This window comes from Macrotis lagotis, chromosome 1 (genome assembly GCF_037893015.1).
Source record: "Macrotis lagotis isolate mMagLag1 chromosome 1, bilby.v1.9.chrom.fasta, whole genome shotgun sequence".
In the NCBI taxonomy this organism is placed as follows: domain Eukaryota; kingdom Metazoa; phylum Chordata; class Mammalia; order Peramelemorphia; family Peramelidae; genus Macrotis; species Macrotis lagotis.
The window spans coordinates 618,501,939-618,514,829 of NC_133658.1; the positions used below are offsets into that span (position 1 = coordinate 618,501,939).

Below are 12,891 nucleotides of genomic sequence, written 5' to 3' on the forward strand. Positions count from 1 at the left end.
AATAAAATAAATTTTTAAAGCTAGAAATTTGCAGTCCTTCTCCATTATATAATCATCTTCTAAATTCCAGGAGCTAGGAGCTAGGGATACAAAAGCTAAAGAACAAAGGGAAAAAAATTCTTTTTTGACAAAAATCTTCCATTCTAGTAGGGAACACAAGACAGATAAATATATGTGCAGGTAAATATAAAGTAAATGACTTATGAATATATAAAAAAACATTTCAACACAAAGAAGTTTGGGAGGACATTAGACGTTGAAAAATCAGAAGTCTTCATGCCAAAGATGGCGATGCGGTTGTTAAATTATAGCAAATTTGAGCACAGATGATTGAACATATATGATCTGAGCAATAAAAACTTGACAGATTATGCTTTTCTAAGCAATTAATACATACCTGATATGGTATAAGACTTAAAGAAAGAGAGGGATTCTGATACAGAAGTAAGTTGTGCAGGCCCTCCAAGCATCTAACATGGCCAGGCCAAAAGAACAATGGTGGTTGGAGTTGGGAGATGAAAGAGATAGTATTGTATATGAGGAACAGAGAATTCTACTTCAACTAGATTTCAGAATATGAGAGTGGGAGTCATGTCCACTTAGGCTGAAAACTTACATTAAAGCCTGCTTTAAAAGCTAAACAGAAGAGTGAAAACAACTGAAGCACAATTTAGCAAGAATACTAAAAGTATGGGCAGTTAAGTGGTACAATGGCTAGGGTCCAGTTTAGAGTCAGAAAAGGTCCGACTGACTAAGACATTTACTAGCTATCTGAATATGAGCAAGTCACTTAACCCCTTTGCCTCAATTTCCACATCTGTAAAATGGAGATGATGGCACCTACCTCTCAGGATTGTTGTGAGGATGAAATGAGATAATAATTGTTAAGTACTCAACATAGTGTCTGGCATGTATTAAAAGTTATATAAATATTAGCTATCACCATCACTATTATTATTATTAAAACAAATCTTCTAGATGGTGCACGTAGGTAGTACGCAAGTGAATTCTTCTTTAGGTTTGACCCACCTGGCTTTTTTCTGCACTGGACAGCAGGCTCACTAGTAGCCAGCAGTCTCTGACTACAGGGACAAGACCACTCTCTCCCATTCCCCTCTCTAAGATCTGTGAGCATGAACTGTTTGTCCTAGGTACATTTGGTGCCATTTTTGCTGAGAATCTAACAATAGCACTAACCAATAGTCATAGCATTGTGAATAACAAGGTCTTCTTCAAACCACCCATCTAACAAGTGGTGAAATCCGTTTCATAAGAAGACAAGAGGTCAAGGGTCTTGGTATACCTTGGTATATTTTGGCGTATCATAAGATATTTCCCAAAGTCAGATAGACAGGCCTAGGGATCACAACTCAAAAAGCTCTTTGCTCAGTAGAATTTAAATGAGGCCGCTGCTATCTTTGAAGGCTGGTTGGAAGCGCCATTGTTTTAATAATATTTCAATGGAAATCCATTCAGCAGTTGCAGATGGAAAGGGAGTTTTGTTAGGAAATAGCCTACAAAAGCAAAGGGCATAGGGTAGCTCCCATTTGAAAATCCTACTTCAAAGACACAAAAAGGCTCTCTGTGCCACTGTGGCTCTCAAATTGTTGCTCTTCTAGAGTGGTTCAAGTCATTTAGCCTTTTCTTGACTTCTTATCCCACCCCAGGCATACATTAATTGTCTAGAAAGGCATAGCCTGTCATGTTTTATTGCTCAGATAATATATGTTCAATCATCTCTGCTCCAATCCGCAGTAATTTAACAATCACATCACTTACATGGTGTATATAATGAAGTCATTTGGAATGGTAAACTCATCTTAACCCCTCACTACCCTCTAAGTAAGGCTCTTTTGTGTTCCCCAAACCACTTAGCACAGAAGGGCTGTGTCTCAATGATATTCTAACTCACCACATAGGATTGTTTGTAAATTGGTCTGCGTGGGAGTAAACTAGAGAACAGAGCTTGAGAAACTAGGCTCACAAGGATGGGATTAGTTGCCCAGAGTATACTTATGTATCTAGGATCTTGGCAAATAGCAAGAGATTAAACTTCTGACAAAGCAGGTTTTTTTTTTAAAGAAAGATTTCATTTATTTTGCTTTATGTTTTTTCCCTTATTCTTGCTTCCCTCCCCCCACAGAAGGCAGTCTGTTAGTCTTTACATTGTTTCCATGGTATGCATTGATCTAAATTGAATGTGATGAAAGATAAATCATATCCTTAAGGAAGAAAAATAAAGAATAAGAGATAGAAAAATTACATAATAAGGTAACCTTTTTTTTCTAAATTGAAAGTAATAGTCTTTAGTCTTTGTTCAAACTCCACAATTCTTCCTCTGGATACAGATGGTATTCTCCATCTCAGATAGCCCAGAATTGTCCCTGATTGTTGCACTATTGGAATGAGCAAGTCCATCAAGGTTGATCATCAACCCCATGTTGCTGTTAGGGTGTACAATGTTTTTCTGGTTCCACTCATCTTGCTCAGCATCAGTTCATGTAAATCCTTCCATGGTTCCCTGAATTCCCTGGTTTCTAAGGGGACATGATATACATATACCACAGTTTGTTAAATAACCCCCCAATTGAAGGGCAGTCACTTAATTTCCAATTCCTTGCCACCACAAACAGGGCTGCTATGAATATTTTTGTACAAATGATGCTTTTACCTTTTTTTCATAATCTCTTCAGGGTATAGACCCAATAGTGGTATTGCTGGATCAAAGGGTATGCACATTTTTGTTGCCCTTTGGGCATAATTCCAAATTGCTCTCCAGAAAGGTTGGATAAATTCACAGCTCCACATATCAATGTTCCAGATTTTCCCCACATCCCTTCCAATATTGACCATTGTTCTTTCTGGTCAACAAAGCAATTTTGTAACAAATTGCCAATAGCTATTGATCAGTCAAACCTATCTTTTATTTTTAACATTTGTTTATTTTTAAATTTTCAGTTCCAAATATATCCCATTCCCCTCCCTGAGACAACAAGCAAACAGACATAGACTCTACATGTTCAAGCATATAGGAAGACTCAAATAAAAAGAAAAGAATGAAAGAAAATGAAAAATAGTATGCTTTGATCTGTATTCAGACAATATCAGTTCTTTCTCTGGAGGTGGATAGGATGTTTCATCATTATTCTTTAGGATTGTCTTGGATCGTTGTGTTGCTAAGAAAAGCTAAGTCACTGACAATTCTTCATTGTACAATATTGCTATTACTGTGTACAGATGTCCTGATTCTGCTCACTTCACTTCACATCGGTTTTTGTAAATCTTTTCCAGGTTTCTCTGAAATCATCCTGCTTGTCATTTGTCATAGTACAATATACAATATAATATTATAGTACCAAGAGTCATTTCCAGTGGATAAGTGGGTGAGAATATGAACAAAAAAGTTTTCAAAATAAGAAATGTAAATAATTAATAGTCATGGGATTTCTAATAGTAAAAGAACAATAAATCAAAACAACTCAAAGTTTCAAGCAATTTGGGGAAAATGACAAAATATGAAAATAGTCAATGCTGGGGAAGGAAAGGAGGTTCAAGAGAAATAAATACACATGCAATTCTACTATTGGTGGAACTGTGAATTGTTCCAACCATTGGAGAAAATAATTTGGAATTATGCAAAGAAATTGTTTAAAATGTTCACATGGATTGATCCTAGGATCCAACCACTAGGCATGTACTCTGAGGAGATAAAGACTAAAAAAATTCCATATACACCAACATATTTATAGCAACACTTTTTGCAATAGCAAAGAATTAGAAACTAAGTAGGTACCCATCAGTAGCCAGAAGGCTCAGGGCCTAAAGTGAAGAAGCCCAGAGTTCAGATCTTGTCTCAAAAACTTATTAGATGTGTGACCGTGGGCAAGTCACTTTACCTCTTTGCCTAGAAGGCAGCTAGATGACTCAGTGGATAGAGTGTTTGGCTTGTAGTCAGAAAGATATGAATTCTAATTTGTCTTCAGACATTTTGTTGTGTGACCCTTAGGCAAGTCAATTAAACTCTGTGTTCTTTGATCCACTAGAAAAAGAAATGGCAAATCACTCCAGTATCTTTGCCAAGAAACTCCATGGACATAGACTATGATCCCCAAGAGATATAACTAAATTACTAAAAAACAAAAATATGTCTGTAATAGTATATGAATGTCATGAATATGACTAAAATACTGAATATGATTAATGGACACCCATTGGAAGATTTCTATGAATTGGTGCAAAGTGAAGTTAAAACAATATACATACTGATTACAACAATATAAAAAAAGAACAAGAAAACAATATAAATTGAATGCAGTAAAATTAAGATGACCAAGGTTAACCCCAAAGAAATATGAGACTATAACTCCTTCCCTAATTGACAGAGCTGGAATATAGGTATGAACACTATATAATGTTAGACTTGATAGATTTATTCATTAATTTTGTTGAATATTTTTTATTCTTTGTTATAGATGATGATTTTTTAGGAAGAGGAAAGAAATATTTTGGAAAAGAAAAAATAAAAGATATATTTTTTTTGTTTTAAAAATGGATGACAAGGGGCAGCTAGGTGGTACAGTGAATAAAGCACCAGCCCTGGAGTCAGGAGTACCTGGGTTCAACTCCATCTCAGACATTTAATGATTACCTAGCTGTGTGGCCTTGGGAAAGCCACTTAACCCCATTTGCCTTGCAAAAACCTAAAAAAAAATGACAAGACAATTAGTTAATATGATGAACAAGATGATTTAGAAACCAATTGATCTTGAAGGCCAGAGCAGTGAACTAAAACTAAAATGATGAAATTTTATATATTACTAGAAAGAAGGTTCAAAAATAAATTTCCCAAATACAAGACAGAAGTAGAATGTACATGTAAAAGTACAAAGTACAAGACAGAAGTTTATCTAAGGGGAAAAAAATGGAAGTTTTAATAAACTGTAAGCTCTATACAAGTCTAAAGTGAACTATGTCAACCCTTCCCTCACTCTGCAAAAAAAAAAAAAAGCAAAACAAAGAATACTATAATCTTAACCTTCTTTGAGAGAAGCATACATTTTGAAACATGGAGTTTATTGTCACACTGCCCTTTGTCCTAATCCTACACATCTGGAGTATTGTGATCAATTCTAAGTACCCCAGTTAGGAATAACATTGATAAACTGGAGAACATCCAAAGGAGGTCTACCAAGAAGTAAAAGGCCTAGAATCCATGTATTTAACAACTAATTGAAGGTACTGAGAATATTTAACATGGAAAGGAGAAGACTCATGTATTATGTGATAATTTTCTTCAAATATTTAAAGGACATTATATGGAAGAGTGATTAATTTATATTGCTAAACCTCAAGGGCAGAATTAGAAATAATGGACAGAAGTTTTTTGTTTTTTTTTTTTTGGTTTTTTTGGGTTTTTTGCAAAGTGCGGTCAAGTGGCTTGACACAGCTAGGTAATTATTAAGTGTCTGAGGCCACATTTGAACTCAGGTACTCCTGTCTTCAGGGCCAGAGCTCTATCCACTGCACCACCTAGCCACCCCAGAAGTTTCAAAGAGTTATATTTAGGCTTAAGTTTAGGAAAAATTAGAGTTTTTCCAAAAATAGAGTGGCCTGCCTCAGGAAGTAGTAAGTTCCCCCTAGAACTTTGAAATTAAGTGACTAGAAATATTCAAACAAAAAAAAAAAACTACTTGGTTATGTTGGAATGGAAATTCTTTTACAAATATGGGTTATACAAGTTGGCACCTGAGGCTCCTTCTGACTCTAGAATTTTGTGTAATTCTTCTGTCCCTAGCTTCCTTCAAAGCTCAATTCAAGTACCTCTTGCATACATGAGGCCTCACCCAGTAGTGAGTGTTCTTTTCCTGCTAAAAGTTCTTTGTTCATGTCACCATCAACATTCACCTCAAGGAAAATGTAAACTCTTGGATGCTTTCTATTTTTTTTACCTTTGTATACAAGACCCATCATAATACTTTCTATTCAAAGGACACTTAATAAGTGTTTTGAGTGTTGTATGAAAGGAGAGAAGGTTAGCACTCCCCTTGATTAGGATGGAAGAGGTCCTAGTGGCCTTTACAACACATATACGGTTAAGGCATTGCCACCTACTCTGTGGCATCTAACCATGTTTTTTTGGTAACAGGCCTGCTTGCCTACATTATGAATTATATTATTGGAAAGAACAAAAACAATTGTCTGGCTCAGGCCTGGTTCAACACCCATAGAGAGCTTCTGGAAAGCAACTTCACTCTCGTTGGGGAGGATGGAACCAGCAAGGAAGCTACAAGCACAGGGAAGTTAAACCAGGAGAATGAACACATTTATAACCTCTGGTGTTCGGGTCGAGTTTGCTGTGAAGGCATGCTTATACAGTTGAAGTTTCTCAAGAGACAAGATCTCCTCAATGTACTGGCTTGAATGATGAGGCCAACATGTGATCAAGTGCAAATAAAAGTAACAATGAATGATGAAGATATGGATACATATGTTTTTGCTGTTGGCACACAAAGAGCCTTGGTACGACTACAGAAGGAGATGCTGGACCTGTGTGAATTTTGCAGTGACAAGCCTAAGTCTGGAACAAAGTATGGACTTCCAGACTCCTTGGCCATCTTGTCAGAAATGGGAGAAGTCACAGAGGGAATGATAGATACAAAGATGATACACTTTCACACACACTACGCTGAGAAGATTGAATCAGTCCATTTTTCAGACCAGTTCTCCCGTCCAAAAGTCATGCAAGAGGAAGGTCAGCCTTTAAAGCTGCCTGACACCAGGAGGACACTATTGTTTACATTTAATGTACCTGGCTTAGGTAACACTTCCCCAAAGGATATGGAGGCTTTGCTGCCCTTGATGAACATGGTGATTTATTCCATTGATAAAGCCAAAAAGTTCCGACTTAACCAAGAAGGCAGACAGAAAGCTGATAAGAACTGGGCATGAGTAGAAGAGAATTTCCTGAAGCTGACCCACATACAGAGGCAGGAGGCTGCACAGTCTCGCCGAGAGGAGAAAAAGAGGGCTGAAAAGGAGCGGATCATGAATGAAGAAGATCCTGAGAAACAGTGTAGACTAGAGGAAGCTGCCTTAAGACGTGAGCAGAAGAAGTTAGAGAAGAAACAACTGAAAATGAAACAAATCAAAGTGAAATCCATATAAATCAAAAGGAAATGACTGATTCCACTTGTAAGCTCTGAATTCACAAACTACAAAAAAATCCCATTTGTCATCTTTAACTTCAAACACTCAACCCCAGGGAAATCCTCCTGGTATCATCAGCACTATTTATTGGTTTAGAGTTTTACAAAGTATGTATATGAGTTTGAAGAGCTCTGTTTCAATCATTTTTTTTCCAGGTAATCAGTTGTTTTGACTATTTTTAAAAGAAATGATTGCTCAAATCTCTGTGATTTTTTCTTTTAATTTTAAAATCATAAAATGAGTTGTCAGTACCAGTCACATTTCAATGCTTTTTGTTTTTAAGATATTTGATGTCTATAAGCAAAATCTTTGTTGCTTGTGGGCAAATGAAATGGCTAGAGAAGAACTCTAAAACCAAGATTTCCCAAATGACTATTGAAATTGCACAATAAACATTGTTTGGTGTCAAAAAAAAAAATAAGTGCTTTGAGATCTGCTAAGTGGTGCCAGGATCTGGAGTAAGACTCATTTCCTGAGTTCAAATCTGACCTAGCAATGTGACCCTGGACAAGCCACTTTAACCCTATTTACCTTATCTGTAAAATGAGCTGAAGAAGGAAATGGCAAACCACTGCAATATCTTTGTGAAGAAAACCCTATATGGTGTTATGAAGAGTTGGACACAACTGAAACAACTAAACAACAATAACAAAATGTACTCTGAAATTGAAAATCCACTGTAGAGAAATGTGCACCAGAATTAGAGCTAGATGATGTCTAAGTGCTGGCTCTGCTAGGTACTACAGACAAGTTAAATAAAACCCAACTTCTTCTGCTATAAAATAATGACAGTAATATTGGTCACTACTATGTAAAGGGAAGCTCATTCTGTAAACTATGATGTATTATATAAATGTGAGCTATCATTCTTCTTTAGTATGACCCCTATGCTGCCCACCTTCCATGGCGGTTTTTTGAGAAATCCAGGGAAAAATCTTTTCCTCCTATGATATACTCCCAGACTTTTTTCAATTAAAATTATTTTTCTTCACTAGTGTGCAAATTATGTCAGAAATTCTATTTTTAACTCACAGTCTTAATCTCCCTCTCCATATCTTCTTCAATGCTGGTCTAAGATATATAGTTCGAGTAGGTTGAACATTCCCATATGGTAACCAGATGTCAAGGTACAAAATAAAAGTGATTCTTTGGTCAGTGTCCTTTTGGACTTGAAAAAATGGGCAGGTGCTCTGAAACATGTAGTCTTAGCAAACATGTAGTTTTAGTCAGAGCACTGAGAAATTAAGTGACTCACCAGTATCATACAATTAGTATGTGTCAGAGGTAAGATCTGAACCCAGGTCTTCTTGATCCCAAGGCTGATTTTCTATTGATTACACAAAGCAACCTCTTTAGCATATTCATTTAGTGACCTATTGTTTGTCTAATTTAGCTCAGGTTTCCAACCTTACTCATCCTATGGACTACTGTAGCTGATGAGCTTGGGTTATGAAGGGCTAAATATAAGTACAATAAAAAGAACCTTAGACTTTGTTAGAAGATCTGGATTTGAGTTCTAGCTTCATCGCTTATAGCTATGTGACCTTGGGCAAATCACCTTCTCTTTCCCAGTTAGGTTTCTCATTTATAAGGTTTGGCATATTAATACCAGCCCAGCCTACTTCACAGGATTATGGGGAGATCAAAAGGTTATAATTTAGTGTAAAGGACTTATATAAAGTAGTAATCTTAGCTGGTATTATTGACTTTATTCTCCTTTTGTTCTGTATTCTTTCCCATCTGTGACTGACTCCCCTCTGAAGTAATGTTCTTTACCCTCAAACTGATCAATCTATAAACACAAATCCTCCATGTTGCTCTCTTCTATTCCATTTTCAAAGGTGGTTTCCAACTTTATCATTTCCTGTTTTCAAGATCCTTTTATAATCCCTGTAACAATTCACCATTTGATCCCAGGCATCAGACACCCCTTTTGACAATATCAACCTCCTACGTTTATTTAAGTATCCTGTATATAATTCCATTTTCCTTACATCTCCCTCTCTTTCACACACACAATACAATAGTAACTCACATAGACTTCTATTATACTTTTGAAACACTTGAGACTACACATCTATATTAGAACACAGAAAACTCCCAGGCACCACTCTGGAGATGTGGGAATTATTCTTCCACATGGTTAGTTTTAGATTTTTGCTTTTTTTTTTAGATTCATTTTGGAATGCTTCCCAGGGACACTGTGGGGAAATACAGTTGCCAGCCACATACTTTTGTAGAAATGAAAAGTCTTGTTTTCCTGATGCTTATACTTCAATATCAACTTAGTTCTTGATTCTTAGTTCATAGTTTGGCTTATTTCAACACTTCTGCTTCCCTAAGAAACTTGAATCACTTCCCTCTGCTACCATTACTCACTTCTGGACTTGTAACTGAACTGGAATTTAACTTGTGGAAATGAAATGATCTAGATCAGGGGTGTGAGAGGTACAGAGTAAATGAATGTCTTGGTGATATGTAGTATTTGGATATATATATAGAGAGAGAGAGGTAACTTGTTCACTTTGATAGGCAAAAAATGTTATTGTTTGTACTTCATTTGCCTCAGAGATGTCCCCTGGCTACTCACAAAAAAATGAAATCATCTAGAAAGCTAAGTTGTGTTATGGGTAGAATGTAGAACCTAAAAATAGAAAGATTAATTTTCCAAGTTCAAATCTGGTCTCAGACACTTACTAGCTATGTGACACTAGCTTACCCTATTTACCTCAGTTTCCTCTTCTGTGAAATAAGCTGGAGAAGGAAATGGTAAGCTACTCCAGTATATTTGCTATGAAAACTCCAAATGGGTCATAGAGTCAGACATGACTGAACAACAACAAAAATCATTTCCTTTCTTTTAAAAAAATGTTTTTTTATTGTGACTTCAACAGTCAAAAACAATCACAAACATTTTGAATAGAGAAGAGGCCTATTTTAAAAAAAAACTATGAACTTCCTCAATATTCAGTGTTTTGTAAAAGAAATGTATGTGTATATATTTATGTGTGCTTACATACACATATACATCTACATACATGAGTTTAACCAAGTAGTTTGTGTTGTTGTGCCCCCTTTGACATGTTTTGTCCATATATCTTATAAAATGCACTTGCATGTATGTGTGTGTGTGTGAATTGCTACCCACAAATCCAACTCTTTTCTCACCTCATTTTCCTTTAACAAATATATGAAGTCAAGCAAAACAAATGCTCCTATTATCTATATCTAAGAATGTATTTCTGATCCATCAACTCTTTGCCAAGAGGTATAAGATAGGCTTCATCAGCAGCTGTTGAAATCCTGGTCAGAGTTTTGAATTTTTCAGTTGTTTCTTAGAGAACTATTTTTACAGAAAATCTAAGTGTTGAAAATCATAGGATCATAGATCTAAAACTGGAAGAGAAACTTCAAGATAACCTAGTCTACCTTAATTTTGTAGATGAGAGAACTAAGACTCAGAGAGATTATGAGACTTAGGTCATACAAGTAGAGCTGAGATTCAAACTCAAGTAGTTCAATGTTCTTTCATACATATACACATATATATGTATGAATATACACATGTACATAACATACATGTATATTTTTTAACTTTCAGTTCCAAATTCTCACTCTTCTCCTCCCCATTGAGAAGGTAAGAAAAATAAAACCCATTATAAATATCTATAGAAAAGCAAAACAAATTTCCACATTTACTATGACTTATAAAATCTAATATTCTTTCCACTGTAATATATTTCTCTCCTAGACCAATGCCCAGGAATTTTCTGATAAAGATTGTAATTCTGAGCTTTCTTGGGATACTTAATGCCCACTGGGCATTTTATAGATAATAAGACAAAAGTAGGAAGCAAAGCTATAAACTAACTTTACAATTCTGATGATAAAGGAATCATTATAGGTCACTCACCTAATCTGATTTCAAAATGTTCTAATCATAAAAATTCGAAAGTAAATAATGGATGTTTTAGCAGATATCATTAAGAAAAGAGTATCTGTTCTATTCTGCTCTATCACCAGACCCCCAAAATTCAGAGAAAATAAGCATTCTAGATGACATATTACAAATCTGGGGAGAAGAAAGTACCTTCGTTTTTTTTTTCTGGGAAGAAAATAATGAAGAGTTGATTACAAATAAAATTACCTTCCCAACTCCCTCCTCTCTCCCTGGCCAATGAAGTATCCAAGACAGAAATTCATTTGGCATCTTAGAACTACATGATAAATTAAAATAATTATATGGTGTCAAATGATTTAATTTTCAGGGAAAAAAATCATTCAATTTAAACTTCTATTTTTCAGTTGACTTTGCAATTAACCTTGCTATTGCTTCAATCGCTTACATTTATACCAACTAAGAGGGAACAGCTCAACCTTAAAGAAGCTTTTAGACCATAGTAAGTATCTATTAAAAACTGGGCTTGAAAGTTAATATCATATGCTAAAAATTTTGTGCAAAATATTAGTATTTCTTTTGTTAATGAAACCAAATAATTTTTTTTAAAAAGTTTCAAGAAAGCTGTAAATAACACCCACTTACTTCAGTTAATATCTATTTTTAAAATATTTGCCATTATGCAGTGGTTTTCAGATTTGATGAATATTCAAAAAATGAAAAATGGATCTTCATCTTTAAAATTTTTGCATTCTGAAGTGGAAATACAAGATTTGATCATTTTTATCCATTCTAATTTGCATTTGGAAACTACTAGTTTAGGTGAAATCAGGTTGAGTTTGTGAACAAAGAGTCAGAGAGACATCTAGTGGTTAGACCAAGGGACTAGAAATGCAATAGACTGGGGTCCCATTTCTTTCTTTTATCACTTTTTGCTGCATGCCTAAGAGCAATTCAATTTTCTCTTTGTCTTCCTTTGCAAAATGAAGAACCTAGGACCACAGATCTAGAGCTGGAAGAGACCTCAGAGGTCTAGTGCAACACCCTCAGAGGAAACTGAGGTACAGAGAGGCTAAGTGACCTGCCCAAGATTTCACAGGAAATAACATAAACAGGATTAGAACCTGCCTGGGTTACAGGAGTTTTATCAGCTCAGTCTGGGAATATCACCAAATGATCAATATAGAAATCGGATTGATAATATGCTTTCCAGATGAAGGTGAAAAAACCCTATGCATTCGGTTAAAACAAGACCTATAGCTTACTGTAGCTCAGATCATGAGCTTATTATAAATTAAATAAAGTAGGGGAAACTGTTAAACCATATAGCAATGAACTAAATAACATCCCTAATGAATATGAAGCAGAAGTAATGAATAGATTCAAGGGATTCAACCTGGTACATACATTGATTGAAGAACTATGGAGAGGTTCCTAATATTGTATAGGAGGCAGCAAAAAAAAAAAAAAAAAACCCTAAAAGAAAAAAGACAAGAAAGCAAAATGGCTATCTGATGAGATTTTTCCAATAGCTAAGAGAAGGAAGTGAAAAGGAAAGATAACCCCCACAACTGAACTCAGTATTTTGAAGACTAGCAAGAAAAGATAAGGCTTTCTTTAATGAGCAATGCAAAGAAATATAAGAATAGTATATCCTCATACTGAAAATAATCTGTAAACACGTTTATCAAAAATATATATGTACAATGATAACCTGACTGCTGCTGAGGGAGGTGGTGGGAAGGGAGGGTACAAGGAAATTTTGTAACTTAAAAATATACATATGC

General features: G+C 35.4%; 1 non-coding gene and 1 pseudogene across 1 annotated transcript; both read left to right on the forward strand.

Annotated features, from left to right (window-relative positions):
• The first annotated feature begins 475 nt into the window (after positions 1 to 475).
• On the forward strand, positions 476 to 7,373 carry LOC141505786 (PAT complex subunit CCDC47-like; annotated as a pseudogene).
• LOC141510745 (U6atac minor spliceosomal RNA) lies at positions 6,010 to 6,137 on the forward strand. Its single transcript, XR_012475162.1, has one exon. It is a non-coding gene; the product is annotated as a U6atac minor spliceosomal RNA (small nuclear RNA).
• Positions 7,374 to 12,891: the final 5,518 nt, after the last annotated feature.